At 37.1% G+C, this 20392-nt stretch overlaps 1 protein-coding gene across 11 annotated transcripts in view; it reads right to left on the reverse strand.

The window, feature by feature from the left end:
* Window positions 1-16138, reverse strand: part of B3GALT1 (beta-1,3-galactosyltransferase 1) — a 90200-nt gene extending 74062 nt beyond the window's left edge. For 6 of the 11 annotated variants that reach the window (XM_071747452.1, XM_071747453.1, XM_071747455.1 and 3 more), the window contains exon 1: window positions 15911-16129. The gene's annotated coding sequence lies outside the window, so the exon portion shown is untranslated. Of the gene's footprint in view, window positions 1-15910 lie in introns of all 11 variants that reach the window. The other 5 variants (XR_011726566.1, XR_011726564.1, XR_011726563.1 and 2 more) reach the window with 1 other exon arrangement.
* Between the last annotated feature and the right edge of the window lie 4254 nt (window positions 16139-20392).

Consider the following 20392-nt stretch of genomic DNA (forward strand, 5'->3'; position numbering starts at 1 on the left):
CACTGAGGCAGAAATGCCTTCTACTTGATTGTAATTCTTCCAGTATGCTACAGAGCATCCTGATCAGGGTACTAGATCCTACATAAGTCTTTCAAGCCACTGCACATATGTAACTAAAAATCTGATTTTTCCGTGACAATGTTTATCAGAAATTATTTCCAAAAGTTCTTACTGTCATAATATATCCAGAAATTTGAGCTTTAAAAAAATTAATAAATAGCAAAATAGTATTCCTTTGGAAATCTACAGAATATTAAGTTTGTGCAAGAGACTATAAATCCATCTGTGCTCATCAAGGACTATCAGATTTTAGGGATTTTCTCAGAATTTCACATCAAATAAAGTGAAAATGTGGTTTTGAAAAGATACTTCTTCCCACATCTCACAAGAACTTATGCTCTTTTTACAAATTACTATATTTCTTTCCTACTCTAGTTCATATAGTATTGAGAATAAAATGTGAGTGTTAGTAACCATACATCTAAATCACACATTTTGAAAAACTGATAAATGATAGCTTACTGCATGTCCTTGGGACTTTTTTCTCAACTTCCAGAAGCATTTATTCCATGCCAGTCCCAAAAGTCGTTTTAAAAAAGCTTCCATTCTTATGCATTTTTTTTTTTTTTAGATATTCCAATTTTTAAGATACAAACACTTTCAATTCCTAGATGAATGTGTTCCATGTCTACTGTTTTGGGTTTCATATTTCTATGCTGTTTGAGAAGGAAACAGCAGTATCACTTGAGATCTTATTGTACGTTCTTCCTGCTGTTATGCCAGTCAGCATTTCGTTAGGGCTGTTTGAATTCAGTCTTTGATAAGAAGGATGTATGTTGTTATTGGCAAACTAGAGCCATATCCCTGGAAAACTGTTCAATTATTTTTCATCTGTCACAACAGACTGTGATCAAAATTCCTTTCTTTAAATGGAAATGCAATATACACAGAACCTATGAACAGGCAAATGTAAACTCTTAGCTTTTAAATATGCATGGGCAGGAAAAAAAGAGTTTCAATTTAATGCAATTTTAACTAATTCCTGGAGCCACTTCAATGTTAGTGAGCAGGAGAAGCAATATTGCCTTTTTTGACCACAACAAAGAACGTGATAAAAGCTTTGAAGTTCCGGGTAACAGAAACTGATATGTGGAATATCTGGCAAGTTTTCATTTCTTATCTGATAATTGCCAGATGCTGATTTTCTGTTGTTGAATCTTAATGTTCCTACACCAAACAGAAAGAGGGTGATGGAACTGAGATGATCTGTCTGAGACCAATAGTACAAGGTTCAATAAGGCCAAGTGTTGGGTCATGCATTTTAGTCACAACTCCAGGCTTGGGGAGGAGTGGCTGGAAAGCTTCCTTCAGAAAAGAATCTGGGGGTGCTGGTGGACACATTGCTGAATATGAGTCAGTAGTGTGCCTAGGTGGCCAAGAAGGCTACCAGCATCCTGGCTTGTATCAGGAATGGTGTGGCCAGCAGGAGAAGGGAGGTGACTGTGTCCCTGTACTCAGCACTGGTGAGGCCACACCTTGAGGAATGTCTTCAGGCCTGGGCCCCTCACTACAAGAACACTGAGTTGCTGGAGCAGGTCCAGAGAACCAAACCGGTGAAGGTTCTAGGGAACAAGAACTTTGAGGAGAGGCTGAGGGAACTGGGAACATTTAGTTTGGAGGAGACCTTATTGCTCTCTGCAATTACCTGAAAGGAGGCTGTAATGAGATGGTATTGGCCTCTTCTCTCAAGTAAATAAGGATAGGACAAGAAGAAATGTTCTGAAGCTGTGCCAGGGGAGGTTTAGAATAGATATTAGGCACAATTTCTTTACTGAAAGGGTGGTCAAGTACTGGAACAAGCTGCACAGGGAGGTGGTGGAGTCACTATATTAAAAAAATGTGTACCTGTGGCACATCAGTGAGTATGGTGGGTTTTTTCTGGGTTGACAGTTGGACTTGGTGATCTTGGAAGTCTTTTCCAACTGTGACAATTCTGTGATTGTGTGATTTTATGTACTTTGCACTATTTTGCCTCAGTCACAAAACATTAGATGTAAAGTTAAATACACATCTGTTGGTGATTGTAGTGAAATGAGGCAATCAGGTGTTGTTAATTACGAGGTGGGAGGTGTGAGCTTGTGTTAAGCCCACCTGTGCCCAATTAGGGCTGACCCCAGCTGTGCATGAGCAGGACTGGGGGGCCAATAAAAGGGGAGCTGCAGACTACATGCTCAGCTGAGTCTGGAGCAGCCACAGGAGGAGGTGAGCTGAGTCTGGAGCAGAAGCACGGAACAAGGCTGGCCAAGTCTAAGGGCAGCAAGATCCAAGCGCAGTTTGTGCACCTTGGCAAGAACACCTCTTTGACTTCGAAGCGCCGTGCCCCAAGAAAGGTTAGTCTGCTACAGGTGATTTGTCAGAAAATCTGAAGATAACATCTTAAATTTCTGGCACTGATCTTGAGAGAGAGTTGTTTCTGTTCCTGCTTTGAGACATTCATCCTCACCTCTGAAAAAATTAAACCGTTTACCTACCTCTGCAGATAATAGTAAGAATTATTTTAGACAAAGACTAACGCAGTTTCCAGTATGGAAGATCAAAATGCCAGACTATATTGAATTGTAAAATTATAGAAGACTGTACAATTTCATTTTGGGTATTAGTAGTTACCTCTGTTTCCATTATAGTGTCTCTTTACATAAGACCCAGCTACTTAATTAGTAGTTACTTGCCAAGCAAAAAGGTGGTGCCTCTCCCAGTGCTACCACTGACATCTGTACCCAATGAAACTGTAAGAATCTATGACAATTTAGATTTTGGAAAGGGGTTTCCAGTGGCCACACTCAAATCTGGCTTGGTGGACAATGTAAGAAATCTGAATAATTTACTTTATTTTGGAAGTATTATACCTTGGGAGTTTTAATTAATGGAAATTAAGTGGAAATTAAGTTATTCATGCTTATGCTTGATAAATTGTGTGAAGAGATAGTAAATGCAACACCTGGATGTTTCAAATTTTGCTGGTTTTTACATTTTAGCCTTCAGCAAGTTGCCAGCTAAGTGGATGAATTGCTGAAAAAATTAATAGGCAGACTTCCTTTTGAGAGGCTGCTTCTCCCAGCTTCTACTGGAGATCTTGTTTTGGATTCTGCTGTAGTTTTCTTGAAATTATTCAGTTCCCTACATAACGATTTGATTTTGAAAAACTGGCTAATTCTCATGGAGAAAAGAAAAAATCTCTTTGCTTTCCTTGATGCACTTTTCAGGGGCAGGATGTCTGTGGCATCCTGGAATCCTGAATTTCACTGCCTCTACTGTATGCAGGAGGTATACAGGTAGCACTTGTTTCTGTCAGTGCACACCTGACAAGACCTTTTTTTTTAAAAAAAAAAAAAAACAAAATTGTCAGAAATGGGGTATGAATATTTCTGTTCTATAGTTTCTGCCTGAAAACTATAAAAACAACAGCTACCTAAGGTGTCAATTTTATGAATGTGATACGGGGATATATAAGATAAAGGGATATACTTTTAAGTGTTTTTGATGTACCATTAAGGGAAAATGCTGTGACTCGACTGCATAAGATATGATATTTAGTCTTATCAATGTGTTCTTATATATTTAATCTGATAATTTAATAACATATCTAATGGAAGTCCTTGCAAACATTTTTTGTTCTAGCAAGAATTTTCCAGTCTAGCTCTTCGTGTTCAGGAATGACTGCATTAGACTTCTGCTGTTTAGACTACGAGAACAGGCAGAGAAGAGATTGTCTCAGTGTCTAGCCTTGAATTCTGAACCCTGTACACAAGATGAGATGAGAGGATGAGAGTTTAGTTATCATTTGCAAATAGTTTTGCAGTGCAGACGTGATCTCGAAAGGTTAGTGTTGTAAGATCTCACTGCTGAATTTCTATGCTTTAATTTAAGGTATTTCCACTGGGAATGCAGCAGTCAGCTTTTCTCTTTTGATATTTACTTTTTCTGTGATTTAAACCTTCTAACATGTCATTTTCCTCACATCTTCAGAAACTTTAGTGATGGCTTTTTCCCTTCTGCTAAAACTTTGTGCTTCTAGGATTTTTTTTTTTTCTGTTGCATAAGTTGGCATGCTTCTAGTGGACTTCTTGGAAGATTCATGGCCGCTTTACTCATTCAAATTTCCTCAAGGTTTAAGTGTAATACTGACTTGTCAGAGTTCTGTGATGGAAGAATCACCAATGATGGAATAATATTCACTGTCAATTCCCAGTTTTCTTTGTTATTACGTATCTTGAGAGTTTTAGATAAATGGGAGACATTACAGTTGCAGTAAATAATACCATAGCACTGAAATAACTTAAATTTATATATAGAGCTCTATTATATAGGAAGGTCAGGCTACAACATTATCCTTCCTCTTGCTGTAAGAGAGATTGCTATCTATTCTAAGATTCCTACAAAACTGTTAAAATACCAATTGACCAAAAAGGGTATTTTGGATACTGTAGTGTCAGTAACTAAACAAAGCTACATGCACCAGTTGTTCTTTAAAGTAGATTTTATTGCCACCTTCAAGTGTTGGTGCATTGCAGTTGATGAGTTACTCAATATCTAGGAGTTGGCTCGTGATAAGTTTCTTTGTTTTACTTTGCCTAACTGTCTAATTTGCATTCTTTTCAAATTGACATCTCTCCATTTTGTTGTTTCAAATGGCATAAAAAATTTCCAGTTGATAAGGAAGTGCTGACAGAAGTGTGGGTAACCAAACTGCTGAGTTCTGGATGCTTTCTCCTGGGTTCTACCTCACTCCCTGCCCCATAGTTTTTGCTTTCTCCATATCTATCTCCTAGATTTATTTATTATTGGTTAAATAATTAAAACTACCTGTACCAAAATACTTTGTTGCTCCAAACTGCTACATGCCATATTAATGGATTTGCAAACAAATTTTTTCAATCATGTAGTAATAATTTTTAAAAATACAAATGGTCATTAAATTAATAGCTAGCAAAGTTAAAGGATTGTACAGCCAAAGGTCAGAATAATTGTGGTACTGGGTGTACCTCTCAAAAGGTTAAATCATCCATTTTAACTTCAGTGGCATTTTGGTGGCCTTTTAGAGAAGCAAGCAGGTCTGTACTGGTGCAACATTAAAATACATTTCACTTGGATTTTAGAATACTTGGGAAGAAAACGATGAAGGAGTTTGTATATTCAGATTACCATATAATTTAGCAGCAGTGTCCCTACATATTTCTGAAATTCATTGGATTTTCTTGGCAAGCTTCTTGTGGAAAAAGGAGAAACTGTAATTTTCATTATTACAACTTGACTTTTATTTTCCATTCAGAATGTGGCACCATGATCTCAGGATAGCAGGTTTTGGTTCAGCAGACACTAAATTCTGGGGAAAATAATTAGCTGATTGCTCAACCAGGCCCCACAATCCTTAAGAAAACCAGTGAGATTTATTTTTGAAAGTCAGAACACTTGAGTACTTCTAGATAATTTCAAGCTTGATAGTTATAAACTTGTTGCAGGTGCTTCTGTTTTGGTTTTCAGAAGAAAAGCATCAGTTAAGCAAATAATCATCCTAAGAGATCCTAAAAAGTGTAGATACGTATCTGTTTATCAGGAATAAATGAACCAACAGGACCAAGAAAGGATAAGATGTCCTTTTAAAATATATACATTCTCCTTTCCAGTAAAACAATTTAATTGGGCTTCAACAGTCAGACAAGTCCTTGTCTGGACTCCAGGCAGGAATAAGGAAGCTTTATTGTTAAGATTTAAAGAATTGTAGCAGTTGTGTTGACGTATATTGCTCCAATATTGGCATTTTGTTAAAAGGAACAAATACTGTACCCAGCTGCAGAGATCTCAATCAGGCTTGAAGGAGACCAAGACAGAAAAGAAATGAGACCAACAGTTTTATGAGGTCACAGAATTTCTTGTAATAACACTGCTGTCTTGAATGATATTTAGAGGACCTTTCTAAACTCTCTGAGCTATCCTCATATTTTTTGTAATTTCAGTTGTGGTCTGCCTTAAATGTTGCTGATATTGGAAGGCTTGGAACGGATTAGCACTGATTACACATAAAATCCAATACACATGTCATACTACCAGTGGCAAATAAATTTCAGTGCTTACTGAGGCATTTTAATTAGAATTTTGTGTACAATTAAGAACATCTTTGCTTATGCTTGTTTTTTTCCTAGCTGATTCTGTCTGCATCCCATGTAACTAAGGACTCAAAATTTGAATAATTTTCCTGGATAAACATTGCACATATATATGTATATATAAATTATTTCTTAGGTTACTTTTGGAAAGGCTGTTCATTCTCCTTGGATGAATGCTGTAGCTATACTGCATGGAAGAAAAAGGCAGTGAATGCAAACATCCTGTATAAATCTTCTGTGTTAGGTGCTCTCTGATCTTACTTAGACCCCTCCCCAGCCCAATGATGTGTAGTTGGGACTGCTGGGAAACTGACAATGATTTGAGTTGGCCTCTCTCTGTATTTACCTATGATTTTATGGAGCTGAGTTTGCCTGGGCTATAAGCATGCATGTGGCAAATGGAAGTCTGTGTGCAACCTCAGCAAACAGAAAAAGTAACTTTTCCTGCTAATCCAACAGATCAATGAGAAGCCTGTAAAAGCAGCACGGAAAATGAGACATGGGAGGAGCCTCTTGACTCAGGACAACTTGGTCTTCATGGCTAGGAGGAATCTCTTCTAAGTAGCTGTAGTTTACCAAGATCTGCTTGAGGGTGGGGAGGCTCTGCAGAGGGATCTAGTTAGGCGTGATCAATATGCCAAGGCCAATTGTATGCTTCAACCTGGCAAAATGTCAGGTCCTGCACTTCGGCCACAAAACCCCCAAGCAGTGCTACAGGCTTGGGGAGGAGTGGCTGGAGAGCTGCCCAGAAGAGAGGGACCTGGGAGTGTTGATTGACAGCTGAATGAACATGAGCCAGCAGTGTGCCCAGGTGGCCAAGAAGGCCAATGGCATCCTGGCCTGTACCAGGAACAGTGTGACCAGCAGGACCAGGGATGTGATCTGACTCTTGTACTCAGCCTTGGTGAGGCTGCACCTCAAGTCCTGTGTCCACTTTTGGGTGCTGCAGTATAGGAAGGACATTGGGGTGATGGAGAGAGTGCAGAGAAGGGCAGCTAGGCTGACAAGGGTTCTTGAGAGGCTGAAGGAGGTGGATATTAGGAAATATTTATTCACCAAAAGACTGGTGAAGCATTGGAACAGGTTGCTGAGGGAAGTGGTGGTGCTTTGGAAGATGGTTTAGTGGTTGCGGTGTACGGCTGATGGTTAGACTTTATGATCTGAAAGATCCTTTCCAACCTTGATGATTCGATGATTCTAAGCCCATTCCCATGATATTATGTTGATGGTGTCAGCAAATAGAGGTCTGTTTATCCTGGGAAGGAACAAACTGTAAGAAATCTGGTTTTTGAATTTTATACGGTAATATGGAACTCTCTCTGCACCTTTTAGCAAGCAAACTTTAGTCTGAATGTGAAGATTGTTTGCTGTCTTTTCTGTCTTTTACATCATATCCAATTAGGATTCCTGAGTTTAACCTGATGTTAAATTCAGATGATTCATTAAAAAGCATGTCCAAAAATACATGGCTATCTATAGCACAATCCAATTTTTCTGTGAATGGCAGGTATGGTAGCAGACAAGAGATGACTTGTTGGAGGACTCAGATTGACTGAGAAATGAGATTTGAGAGAGGGGACTATCAAAGGTGACTAGGATTACAAGAACAGTAGCTTCAGTAAATGAAAGATATTGATTGCATGGGGTGTGGGAAGTTGTATCTGTCTGGTGTACAATGCAAAAAAAAACCCTACAATTCTGGCAGGATACCACATCCAGCTCAGCTTTAGAAAACGTGAAGATTGACATCTTCACTACGTACAATGTTGCAATGAAAAGCAAAGACATATGGCACCCCAACACTTCATCCTTCATCTCTCACTCAGGTTCAGTATCCAGCTATTTTCCCTCTACAGTTTTCCTCTATTTCCTACCATCACACCAAAATCAGCATATCAGCAAAGCAAAACTCATTCTCCCTTACTCATGCTTCACTGCCAGGTCAGTTGCTGTCTGTGCAGTTCTTTTTCTGACCTATCATGAGTGAGCAGTTTCCATGATGTTTATTTTTTTTTTTCCTTATTACCAAAACATCCTTTCCTCATTTTTCTCACTTTATGACCTTTCTAATTTCTTGAAGACCAAGCTCTTTTCCAGCTCCATCCCCTCAACATATCACACCTGTCTGGTGCAGCTGCATTTGCCTTAGTTTTCCTCTGCTGCCCTTCTCACTGCTTGTCAATCCTCTCTTTCCTTCCTGCTTCCTTGATTTCTCTGATGTTTCCATTTTAGATAGACTAGAATCTTTCAGTTGGAAAGGACCTGCAAAGATAATCTGATCAAACTGCCTGACCAATTCAGGGCTGACCAAATGTTAAAGCATGTTATTAAGGGAAATTGTAGAGAACCATGAGGACTCCCCTCAGTCTCCTTTTCTCCAGATCAGACAAATTAGGTCTCCATTAATACTTCTTATATCTTCTCAGAATTAAATTTTCTCTCTGCTAACTAAACACTTATCTCCTGTGACCATTTTTTCTTTCTTTTAAATCTAGCCTAAAAACATTCTATTGCAAGTTCTTCTGTTCCCCTCCCAATAATGTTCTTTTCTTGTTTTTTTTCAATTTCATTAGACTGTCAGCTATTGTCTCATACATTTTTAAGGTCTTTATCACCCAACAAAAAGTTGTTTCTGTATTTTTGGTTATTACAGTTAAATAAAACACAGAAACACAACATTTTGGTGATGAAGCTGTATTTCTCATCTATGTAGCTACTCTTTGTTTAGAAAAACACTTGCAGAAAAGTAGCGGGATGATAGATTTGTTTGCCAAGTGTATGATTTTGAAACCCATGATATTATTATAAAAGCATATTTATATAAAGTTTTAGATTTTTATTCTGCAGCATTTTAGAATATAAATGCCAAATTTTATTACACCTTTAAATCCTATGAAAATGTCTTCCAGTCAGCTAAAATAAATCACCACAAAAGAAGACAACCTATGTATGCCTCTTTACATATTAAAGGCAAAATTTAGATATTGATATGTGCTGTTTTCACCCCATTTATATATGCATTGTGAGGTACATTATAGAGAGTGCTGATATAACCCACAGAGGTCTATAATTAGAGAAGTATTTTATTCAGAACAGCAAAATTTCCTTCTCATGAGGTACAACAGGGCTTTATAACACCCCAGTTCAGTGCAACAAAACCCAATACAGTACCAAGAGAAGATGCTGGAGCAGCTGGATGCAGTGCCTTGCACAATTTGTTGCTGTGTAGCATGGACTAAGCCTCATGTAGGCACGGCTAATTTATCCTGTTACTCTTGTATTTGCTCACTGCAGGCTGGCTCACGGAACTGCCACAAGCTTCAAAGTGTTCCTCAATAGAGGGCAAAAAAACCTTCCATGTATTTAAACATCTTTTCAGTCTCTTAAAGTAGACAGTCCTGGATCATGAAGGGAATAGAGATGGTCAGTGCTAATCTGAGGCAAGGCGATGGCAAAGCATTGATGAAATGAGATAGACTTATATCCAGCTAGCTGAGAGCACAGGCAGAAGGAGCCTGAGACTGCCCACGAGACACCCAGCCATCTGATTCTATTTATTACCATCACTTTATAACGTGCTCAGATCATGACTATAACTCAAATCAGATGGGCCTGAACAAAAGGGAGAAAAACATAAAGCAGGTTTCTAAATTCAGTCTAGATAGGTGGCTGCAAAGACAGAAGTGTAATGCTTCCAGACTCTGAGGCAGCTTCAGTTACTCTGCATCATTGTGCCAGAGCTCTGTGCTGTACAAACACACCTGCACCCCATGCAGCCTTCAGTCCCATTTGGTACTTGTGACCTATCTACCTGCTAGCTTAAGACAGTGGCTAACTGTGACACATCTGTTTAATATCTTGTTAGGGTCAGGAGTTATTGTAATGGAGCATAATTTCACTTCACATTGCAAATTAGTCTGTGATAGAAGTAGTAGTGTCATTGGCCTTACTCAAATGCCACTTATGAATGTTTTCTGTGTCATTCTAGTACAAGCCCCTTTTTACTTCAGTCTCAGCTACCTCTAGTAATACCTTGCTGCTTGATAGCTTTTCATTTTTTCAAAATCACAGTGCAAATGTTGATTCTGTGACAAAGTGATTCTTGACACCCTGTGAAGGGAGGAATGGAAATGCTCATGTTTACTGCAGGTAAAGATGTGCCTTAGTCTCTTAGCACAAGACAGAGTTTGGCATTTGCCAAGGGATGCCTGGATATGGCAGGCTCCAATAATTGCTTCTTTGATAGATCATCTCTTGAATGAGATGAGTTCTTTACCTGATAAATTTAGGAATAATTTTATGTATTTGAAGAGCAGAGGAAAAATGGATACAACTCTTTTTTTGTTTGTTTGGTGTTTTTTGTTTTGGTTTTGGGGTTTTTTTTGGTGGTTTTTGTTTTTGTTTTCTTGTGAGCTAAAAAATCCATACAGTGAAATAGCTGAAATCTAAAGCTATGTGAAAAATCATCTTTTTACAGCTGTAATTGAATGTCCGAAGGAGAGAACGAGTTGGTTTAGACTAAATGCTTTTTTTCCTAACAAAACAGAAAATAAAAACTTCTGATAAAAGGCCGGTATTTATATAGAAAATTATAGACATTACAGACTGCATTTTAAAAATACTTGCAAATAGATTGTTGGAAGGGAAGGAGCAGGAGAGATCACTTCAACCCCTCTTTTAGCATTTTATTGAATTTGAAATACTTCCAGAGTCACAGAGGGCAGGAGACAGCAGAGGATGACTGTCAGATATGGGAACCAAAATATGGAGTGGGCATGAAATTACCCCTTTAAAGTAAAATGAGAATTAATAGACAAAAAAGAGAGAGACGCTGCTTAAAATAGGCAGTAGCATGGTGGCTAAGGTGATGTCTGGGAGAGAAAGAGGTGAGGTCAACATCAAGGCAGAATCAAAAGAATATTTTTTTCCTAAAGTTAGACAGACATCTAACTAATGGGTGGTGGGAAGGACAGGAAGGATGATAGTCAAGAAGCTGACATACCAGTAGTTCTATTTTCATTGAAAAACCAATGAGATGATTCTCAGGTTGCAATTCAAATGTTGTTAGAGAGATCAGAATGAAGTTTCTAATCTGTCTGAAATTTCTTACTCAGCTTTACTGAGGTTCACTGAATATGCAAAACATCAGTGTTTTTCATAGTTTGTCTGTATAGATCCTTTCAAAACTTTTGCTTTTCACCTGGATGTGATTTTTTGACTTTTTCCTTAACCACTGCATTAGATACATGAAGTGTTTCCCTTCTTGAATGTAAATATTCTTTCCCCATATTAATAATCTGTTCCAGCCTCAGGCCCCTGGTTAAATCTGTTTGTTGAAAGAGCACTAGCATTAAATCTCATTAAGCTGGAGATTAGTGGTTAGATGGTGTTTTGAATGTGTTGCATATTTTCAGAAATTCTTTCTAGTTGGCCTAACAGCATATGTTGTGCTGCTTATTAATTGTGATATAACTAACACTACAGCAATCACTGAGAAGGTACTTTATATTAAAATATCATCTCCTTCCAGGCACTTAAAATCTTTCTGTCTGCAAAATTATTTTTAAAATTTTCTGTTATTTTTTTTTAGCTCACAAGCAGGGTTCTTTATGGTTTTGGGTGGCTTAAGGCTTCATAACTCCACCTCCTCCACTCAGCACAGAAAAGCCCCAAATCCATTTCTCCTCATTCTGCTCACTACATAAACTTCCAGATATTTTAATTGGTTTTCAGATAAAAGAAAACAGATTTTACAGAAGAAATAAATTTTTATGAGTCTGAAGAAGTGTATTTTAGAAAGAAGCTGGAAAATTCAGCATGGCAATCAGAGAGGAAAGTTAGGCCAATTATTCAACAAATAGAATGCCAAAAGTGACAGAATGGGTTTTCCATGACCATGTAGCTTTGTTAAATTGAATGTTTGGAATATAACTTCAAACAAATGTGTACCTGCTGCAGGATTATTTAGAATGAGATGTAAAAAGTCCTTTGTCTAGAGCTTAATGAAGCATTCCAGAAATTCAGAAAATGGAGATCTATAGAAACAAATTATTTTTAAGCTCCCAACTCCTAACTCTCCAGTTAGAAAAGCCAAGATACCACAAGAGTTGCATCCTAAAAAAAAGGTTAATTTTAAAAATATTCTGCAGGGCCAGCCTGTTCTTTCTTTTCTCTTGAAGACCTTGAGTGCACAAGAATCCCAAGATAGATATTTTTAGCCAGTACTTTCACTGCTGGAGCATGTAAAGGAGGCCAAGATGTCATTAACTACTGGCTTTTTATAATCTGTATAGCAGCCTCTACAGGTGTGTTGCTGCAATCCTGTAGGCTTACTGATTTTGTTCTGGTCAAATTCTGTCAGGTTGTTCTAGCTGACTGAGCTGTTGGACTTTTAGAAGTTGGATTTGTTGATTCTGTCTTTGTAGAGAAAAAATTAATCCTTTTCAAAGGTACAGACCTACACCATGCTATATTTGTACTGAAGTACTTGGTCTGTACCTCTTCCCTCCCTTCTTCCCAGATACACTTAATCAGTCCCATACAACTTAGAGTTCACTGGTCTTACCATTCTTCTACCCACGAAGCACAAAAAAAATCTCGTAAAAACAAAGAGTCCTCGTGCTTCACTTGAACAAATTCTGCACTGATGTTAAATGGACAACGTGAGCATTTAGGAGCTCAGCAGAGTCAGTCCCTCCAGGCTGGGGGATGTATGTGCCTGTTGAGACACTCTCATTGCATGAAGGTTCAGCTGCTGGAAGGGATATGATTCATCCTCAGAAGTGGTTGTAGATTTTGAGGTTAATTGTGTTCAATTGAATCTGCCTCTGCATTTTTGGATAAATCATGGAAATATGTTCATTTGAATTTGCTATCAAACTTCTAATTCTTGGTTTTAAAAAGCAAAAGGAATTGCATGAAAATCCTGCATTGTAATTACTACTGGCATTTAAAGTAAGGAATTCAAATTCTGTTTCAAAGATAAGGGTTTTTTTAACAGAAACTTGGCCATAATGTGTGTGTGTGTGTGTGTGTGTATATATATATATATGTATATTTACCGCATAGCAGAAATACAAGAGCTGGAAGATATTACTGGTGTGTTTAGACATAAAAGAAAGCTTATGGGAAACATGAAGACATGATACTAAAATACATCACAAAAATGTAAGAACATAAAATCAGACAGAGTTGTTTGGAGTTTTTCAAGTACCTTGCCTTTTTAAAAAAGGGATGTACTGAGCTATAATATCTATATGCATATGTATAAGCATTCATACAGTCATACATATGAATTAATTCTGTCTTGCCCAGTTAATACATTTTTATGAACTGCTACCAGGGAAGCTAGGGATAAAGTTCCCATTAATATTAATGACAGTGAAATCAGACCTTAGTTGTACTTTGTCATAAGTGTTTTCCAATTTTGGGCATTAAGATCAGGGATGTACGCTTATAGTGAATTACTTGTGCATTGTCATAGCCTCTGAACTCTGTTTAGCATTATCTTGAAGTGTTTGGTAATTATTGTCACCACTGCTCCATTTGAAGGTTTAAGGAACATATATTTAAAGGATTAGGTCAGTGTTACTCTGAAAACTTGCAGCCACCTGCCTGTTCCACAAAACCCGACCCTCTTGCTTGTAACAAATACCTGTTTGCTTCCACAGCTGAATGCTATTAAAAAGAGATCATTTGCAGTTTCCTCTCTACCTGAAATCAAAACACCTATGTTTATGGAAGCAGTAAGCCTGTGGCAAGTTCTGCTGCTGCAGGAAGGGAGACTGACCTATCAGAAAGGGCTATGGAAAGTTGTACCGCAGTACATTTGGGAGTCTGTTTTACTCTCTCTTAAAGGAACTACCAATTAAATAAAAACAAAAAATTTGTACCCTTTCTATTGTTCCAGTTGCTATATCCTAGTCTAGTCAGTTAAAGTCTGTCCATGTCTTTGTCGCATCATCTTCACACAAAGAATTCCCAGATTAAATTAATTTATTTGGGATTGGAATACTTGAATGGGGTCAAAGTGGGTTTGTTTTCTGTATGAACTTGAAAGCACTTAATGTACCTTATTTTCTAGTTTCCTGTGTGGTGGGGAAAAAAATAATTTTCTTTCTTTTAGACAAGAGAGAGAACTTCAACTAAAATTTTTAAATACAAAATTGTAAAATTTTGAAGGGGGATTTAAGCAGGGGACCGGTATTTGCAGGAAATGTTTTCCTTGCAGAATATTCTCTGCTAACCATCCCAGTAGATGCATGTTGCCTCCATACAGGCAAAAAAGGTATTTATGCATGTTACCATGGCATCATCACTACTTGAAAATGTTTGCTGTGGTTGCTTTCTCTCTGCCACGAAGGAAGGCTTGTAGGGAGAGAGAGTGTATTTTGCTAAAACCAGCTGATATGGATGGGTAGAATAGATGTGCTTTGGGGAATATAAAATTTTCTAGGTTTGTTGATTTTCTTTTCCCCAGCTGTGTCAGTTGACCCAATAGAATACATTCTGTCTACAAACTTTGCCTCACCTGTGACGATTGTCAGCCACAACTGAATATCTGATAAGGGAAAGTCCCAGCAGTGTAAATTAATTTATAGCAAAGTGTGGTGTTTTCACTCTCTGAGCATGCTTTGTCATGTTATTAGATTTGTAATAAAAGGGATATATTTAAAGGCACTGTGTAAGATATCAGTTGGAAAGGTTTCCAGGGATTACAATTTAAATGAAAAATGACAAGTTCCAAAGTTATAATAGACTTTGTAATAAGTAAAATCAGGCCCATGATGTCCATTAATGTAATTCAGCTGCAATGAGGAGAAAATGTACTTCGAATTATTTATCAATAATTTGGTTTTAGATAAGAGTAATGCAAGGCTACTCAAAGTAATTACTATTATTTTCTTATCAAGCCGTGTAATTTTATTTCACACTGTATGTTCCAGAACTATAGACTTGGGGTTTTTTTTTTTGCAATTTTTATGGGACTCACCTCAAAGCTACCATTCTTCAGCTCCAGTACAAATTACAATAAATTTTACATTTGCAGGTCAGGACATGATAGTGATTGAATTTCTTTTTTATACACAAGTAATAATCATCTTAAAAAATGGTATTGTTGATAGTTACATATCAAGAATGGTTTATTACTGACTCTCAGTCATGTTGATAGTTGAAGAAATTCATCAGCTTATGCACTCTTTCTAATTAAACAATCTGTTACATTAATTTCTATACAGAACAGGAAAAGTGACAGATTTTATTTTCCAGTTTTGCAAATGATTCTAGAATACTGGTGTAAAAAGCATTTATAATCATACTGGAAGAATAACTTTTGAAAAGGAAGCAGAATTTAACAAAATCCTGCAAGTGGAGAGTTTGGTTATAGTTCTGGGAAATAATGAACTGGGTTTGGACATCTAGAAGCCAAAATAGAAATCACAGCTATAATTGCAAAACATAAAAGTTCTAGGGAAATTTCCCAGGGGCTTGCATAGAGATACACTCAAATCTTGGATTCTCATTTTAATTCAATGCTTTCTCAGTACACATTCAAAACTTAAAATATCGTTCTGCCTTTGTTCAAAGATGATAGCAAGAACAGCCTACAAATTGAAGCCCTACAAGATGAGCATTAATAGTGCTCAAAAAAGGTTGCTATCATCTGGCAGAGACTCAAATATACTATGTCAAGGCTACAAACTATTTCTGCTTCTTTTCAGAATAGAAATTATAAAAACCCATACCTTTTTGGGGTGGAGATTCTGTTGCATCCCTAGATGCAGGAACAAGAAGCAGATGATCCTTACATTCTTTTCTCCTAGGCAGCAGGAGAAAAGCTGGTGATGTAAATAGGTTTGCTATCCCTAACTTCTAGAGTAATTATCGAAGTAGCAATAGTGCATAAGAAAAAAAACTCCAAAACCTCACAACTGGTCTTTAATTGTTACTGATGCTGTTATGAAATAATTTTCTAATGTGCACACGTGGTTAGAGAATGATGGAGAACCACAGCCAAAACCAAGCTTCAGCAACAGAGGAAAACATTGTTATCTTGGAAAGGCAAAGGTCAGTTCTGCAACACTGGCAGAGCAGGGCTCAGTCAGTGAGGAGAGGGGGGAAGGCTTGGAAGGGAAGAAAAATGCAGGGAGAGGTCAGTGCCTGTCAGGAAAGGGGGGTGATAGGTATGGATTCCTCTTTTCCTTTTCTCTGTACAAACTGCAAGCTGTCCTGTTTCTGAGAACCAGACCTTTCTTGCAGCCAAGCAGGCTGGATCTCCCCCTGCAGCACTTAGCATGAGTCCAGCTTAATTACCAGAGCTGTTAGCTCAAGCCCATGAATTTTAGTCAACCTTCTGATATAGCTAAGGGGGATAAAATGCCACGATGAAATCCATTCCTATGGACTCCCCCAGAGCATTCTGAGAAGGTCCCAGGAAGCAGGGCTTTGTGATTCTGCCACCAGCCCCAAGAGGAGAAGGAGGTAGAGGCAGTACCAGTGTGCCACTCTACAGGTAACTGTGGCTCCTCCTTGCTGAAAGGACACGGTGGCCAAATGTCAGCAGAGGAGGGTTGTGCAAGCAGGGAGCAAGTGTTCGGAGCCATCATCCACTTCACTCAGCACATCAAAAGCAACAAGCTTTCAAGTGAGCAGTTTCCTGCTCTATGCCAACAGCTAGCCCTGAACCTGTGGCTTTTTCTCACTGGGAAGGTTTGCAGATCTCTTCATCCTGTCATTAAAATGCTCACAAGTAAAGTGTTAGCTATTTATCTGCTTTCTAAAAAAATCAGAGCTGTGCCAAAAAAAATTGTGCTGGCATTTAACTTCACTACTCTGTATGGTACAACATAACTCTTCTATAACAATTAGTTTATCCCTAAGAAATGGAAATGAATAAAAGAATGAATGTAGGTTTTGGAGTATTTCTCCTCTCTTTTCCTTGGAACTGCCACAATTAAGAGACAGGCCTTAGTTTAACTGTTCTGAGTTTTCTCCCTCAAGTTACATTTTGTTTGTGTTTTCCTGGTTGTGGTTTTCAAAGACATTATCTACTTCTGGCACAAATGTAAATATTTTGTTGTCTTCTGTATTAGGTGTGAGTGCTTTATAGAGAGATTACATGAAAAGGTGCATGGAATATGATATTAGCATACAGTCTTTGCCATTGTGCATTAAAAGCACATTTTCTGGGAATTTTGTACAGTGCTTATTCCTCCACAGACATTTACTACCCAAAAAATACCCCACAAAAGACGAAAAAACCAAAAAACCAACCAATCAAAAAATTCAGAAAGCCAAACAGCAATCTTTTTATTACTTGATTTGTCAAAGAGGGATGAAGATTGTGGCTCAATGATTGACTTATACATCCTGCACAGCAGTTTGTAGCACACCCAGAATCTGGAGCAGCTGGGTTAAATTTTGCCAGTATGCATGAAGGTACACACTGTTCTCTCCACCCACAAACCTGTAAAAGAATGTGATTTTCATAGTATGGAATGGTTATAATTTAGCTGCTTGTTACGTTTCCTTTGAAAAGATTATGGTTTTAATTTTGCTTCTTGTTACGTGATTTTCTAATACCTTATGTTGTAACATCACAGAAAAACTTCATAATATCTATTGCTGGGCAGAACGGGACCATGGAAAAAAAAATATTTCTACCTGAATTAATTTATCCAGTCTTAATCAGGCACGATGTGTAATCCTTTAGTTCATGTGACTTTCACAGAGGTTTTATCTATGGCAAACAGGCTGCTCTTCAGCACCTGGATATTTGATTTGAAATATCTAGCCCACCTAAACAAGAGATCAGATGTGCCATGTGAACATAAAATTGTTTCATAATGGAGTAAAATAAATTTTTACAGAGTGAGAATTCTGACTCTTTTTGAAAGCCAAGCCACTTACTGAAGGGTGTGACTCCATAGTTATCTAAAAATATGAAAATTAGGGCCTTAAATACACCTGACTTCATATACTTGTAACTTGTAGAAGCAGATGCTAATTGAAATGTTTTGAGCACTGTTTTATACCACCACACAGGGGGATTTGCCACAAAGTCCTTAAGACAGTCATAGAGCCAGATGGTGCATTTATACATTGTTGCTTTGTGCTGCATGGAGATTCCAGCTCAAACCTCGGTAATTCCTCTTTCTGTAGTCAAAGGGATCAAGCAACTGTAAGAAGAACAATTTTATATGTGTTGTTGTGTCTTATTTAATTTACATGGGCAGTTAGACATATCAGTATGTGAGAAAGCTGCCTTCTTTTAGAATAGTTTCTGAGGAGAGGGAACACTCTTGCATAAATTGTCAGCAATTGAAGCAGCCATGGGTGAAATGGCCTTTCTTATTAAATGTCACAAGATTTAATGTCACAATATAATTGAGATGGAAGGATAATTGGGCTAAGCTCAACACAGCTTTTTCTCCTAACTTATTATTAATCTGCAGGAGTGTTAAAATATGTTTCATAAGGGTTCTAGTCACTTTAAAGATTTTAGCTCATACAAAATATAACAAATTGTTTTATTGCAGAGCTCATGAACAACAATTCTGGATTTCCATCACAGAGAATTTAACTTGTTAGCAAAATATACAGCAGAATGGAGCACAATAAGAAATAAATGAAACACAGGGTAATAAAGATTATTTTTTTAAACCAGAGAAAGCCTATATATATAGTGCTCAAACACCATAGCGTGGGTAGTAATTAAGAACTTATTTCAATTTTAAATCCTAGTGTTGAGCCCCCCTTTGAGAATTTTCTTTCAGTACTTTGACTTGATTCAATGTAAAAAATAAGTTACTGATACAATAATTTCATACAGGCTTTAGTTAAAAACTACTGACCAAGTCACTGAACAAGAACTTTGTCTTCATAAAAAAACAGTGTAGGGCATAAAATATACTGTTGTATCTTAAAATTTTGGATTATTCCATTACCTTGCAAGGAAAATACAATAGCAGTAGAGAAGACTTTTGCAGACATCTTTATATTTTTGATGGTTCCTTTTTAAAATGGAAAAGCATTTTTTTTATGGCAAGCATTATATATTTATGCCATTTTTGGTAAGGAGCATGATTCACATGAGAAAGGTGACCAGAAGTCTGAATTAGTGTTCCAAAGATACCTACTCTGAAATTATGTTTTTCATTAGTTTTTTCCAAATATTTTAATCTGTTTTTCCAGCTGGAAGATGTAAAATGAGTAAATGTTACTATAATGCACACAAAATATACTGTATGCATACACCTCTACCTTGACTTTTTCTGGGGAAGCATTCTGTCTTTCATCCCACCCATCATCAATTAGAGAGAAAGTTGAAAAAATGACCCATAGTACTTTGTTACTGCTTATTATTAAAAAAGAAAATATTGGAAATAGTTAAAGCACATTTCTCCTGTACTTTATGACAGCTTTCCTATTTCCAAATGGAAAACACATTTGTCATCAACTGATGTTTTTTTGCTCAGGAAGCATTCTTACCAAGGAGTGATTTTCCAGTACAAATGCTACAACTTATCTACTAAAAAGTAAGAAATGTTTCTAACAAGAAATATTTTCCAACGAAATTATACTCTATAAACAAAACAGAAAAGCCCTCCTTTCACTGAAAATTTATGAGTGCCACTTTGCTGTAATTCAGAGAGTAACAAAGTCTGTCTGAGTTGGGGCTGAGTTGTGACTATTTTATTCATCAGTGTGAATATATGAAGCTTTTTATGGCCAATAACTTGAAGTACTTAGGAACTTAAATCTATGAATGTTCTTGAAAATGAACTGTTACAGTTTAATAGTACTGATTCTAGTTTTATATGTAAACTAGGAGAAGATTATGCAAGCAATATATGCTGTGTCTTCTCTCTCAAAGAAAGAAAATAAAGAGTAGGTGCTTATACTAATGGAATAATAATAAACAGTGGAAATGTTTAGAATTTGGTGCAAATTCATTTGGTTTCCAGAATTTTTTCCCGTTTAACCATTTCTTCATCAATTGTGTTCTGCATACTTTATCACATTATATTTATCTGTATTGAGGCTCTGAATTTAGAAAATGTCTCCCATGCAGAATGGCTGAAATAAATTGCAAAGAGATCCAGTTACAGCTCTTTCTAAAGTAGCCACCATAGAAAAATAGGAAAAAATACATCTATCTGATAGTATTTGCAGGAGAGATTAAACATGAAGAAATTTTTTCAAAGTAAAAAGTTACTATTGAAGTT

The sequence above is a fragment of the Heliangelus exortis genome, chromosome 6 (assembly GCF_036169615.1).
Source record: "Heliangelus exortis chromosome 6, bHelExo1.hap1, whole genome shotgun sequence".
Classification (NCBI taxonomy): domain Eukaryota; kingdom Metazoa; phylum Chordata; class Aves; order Apodiformes; family Trochilidae; genus Heliangelus; species Heliangelus exortis.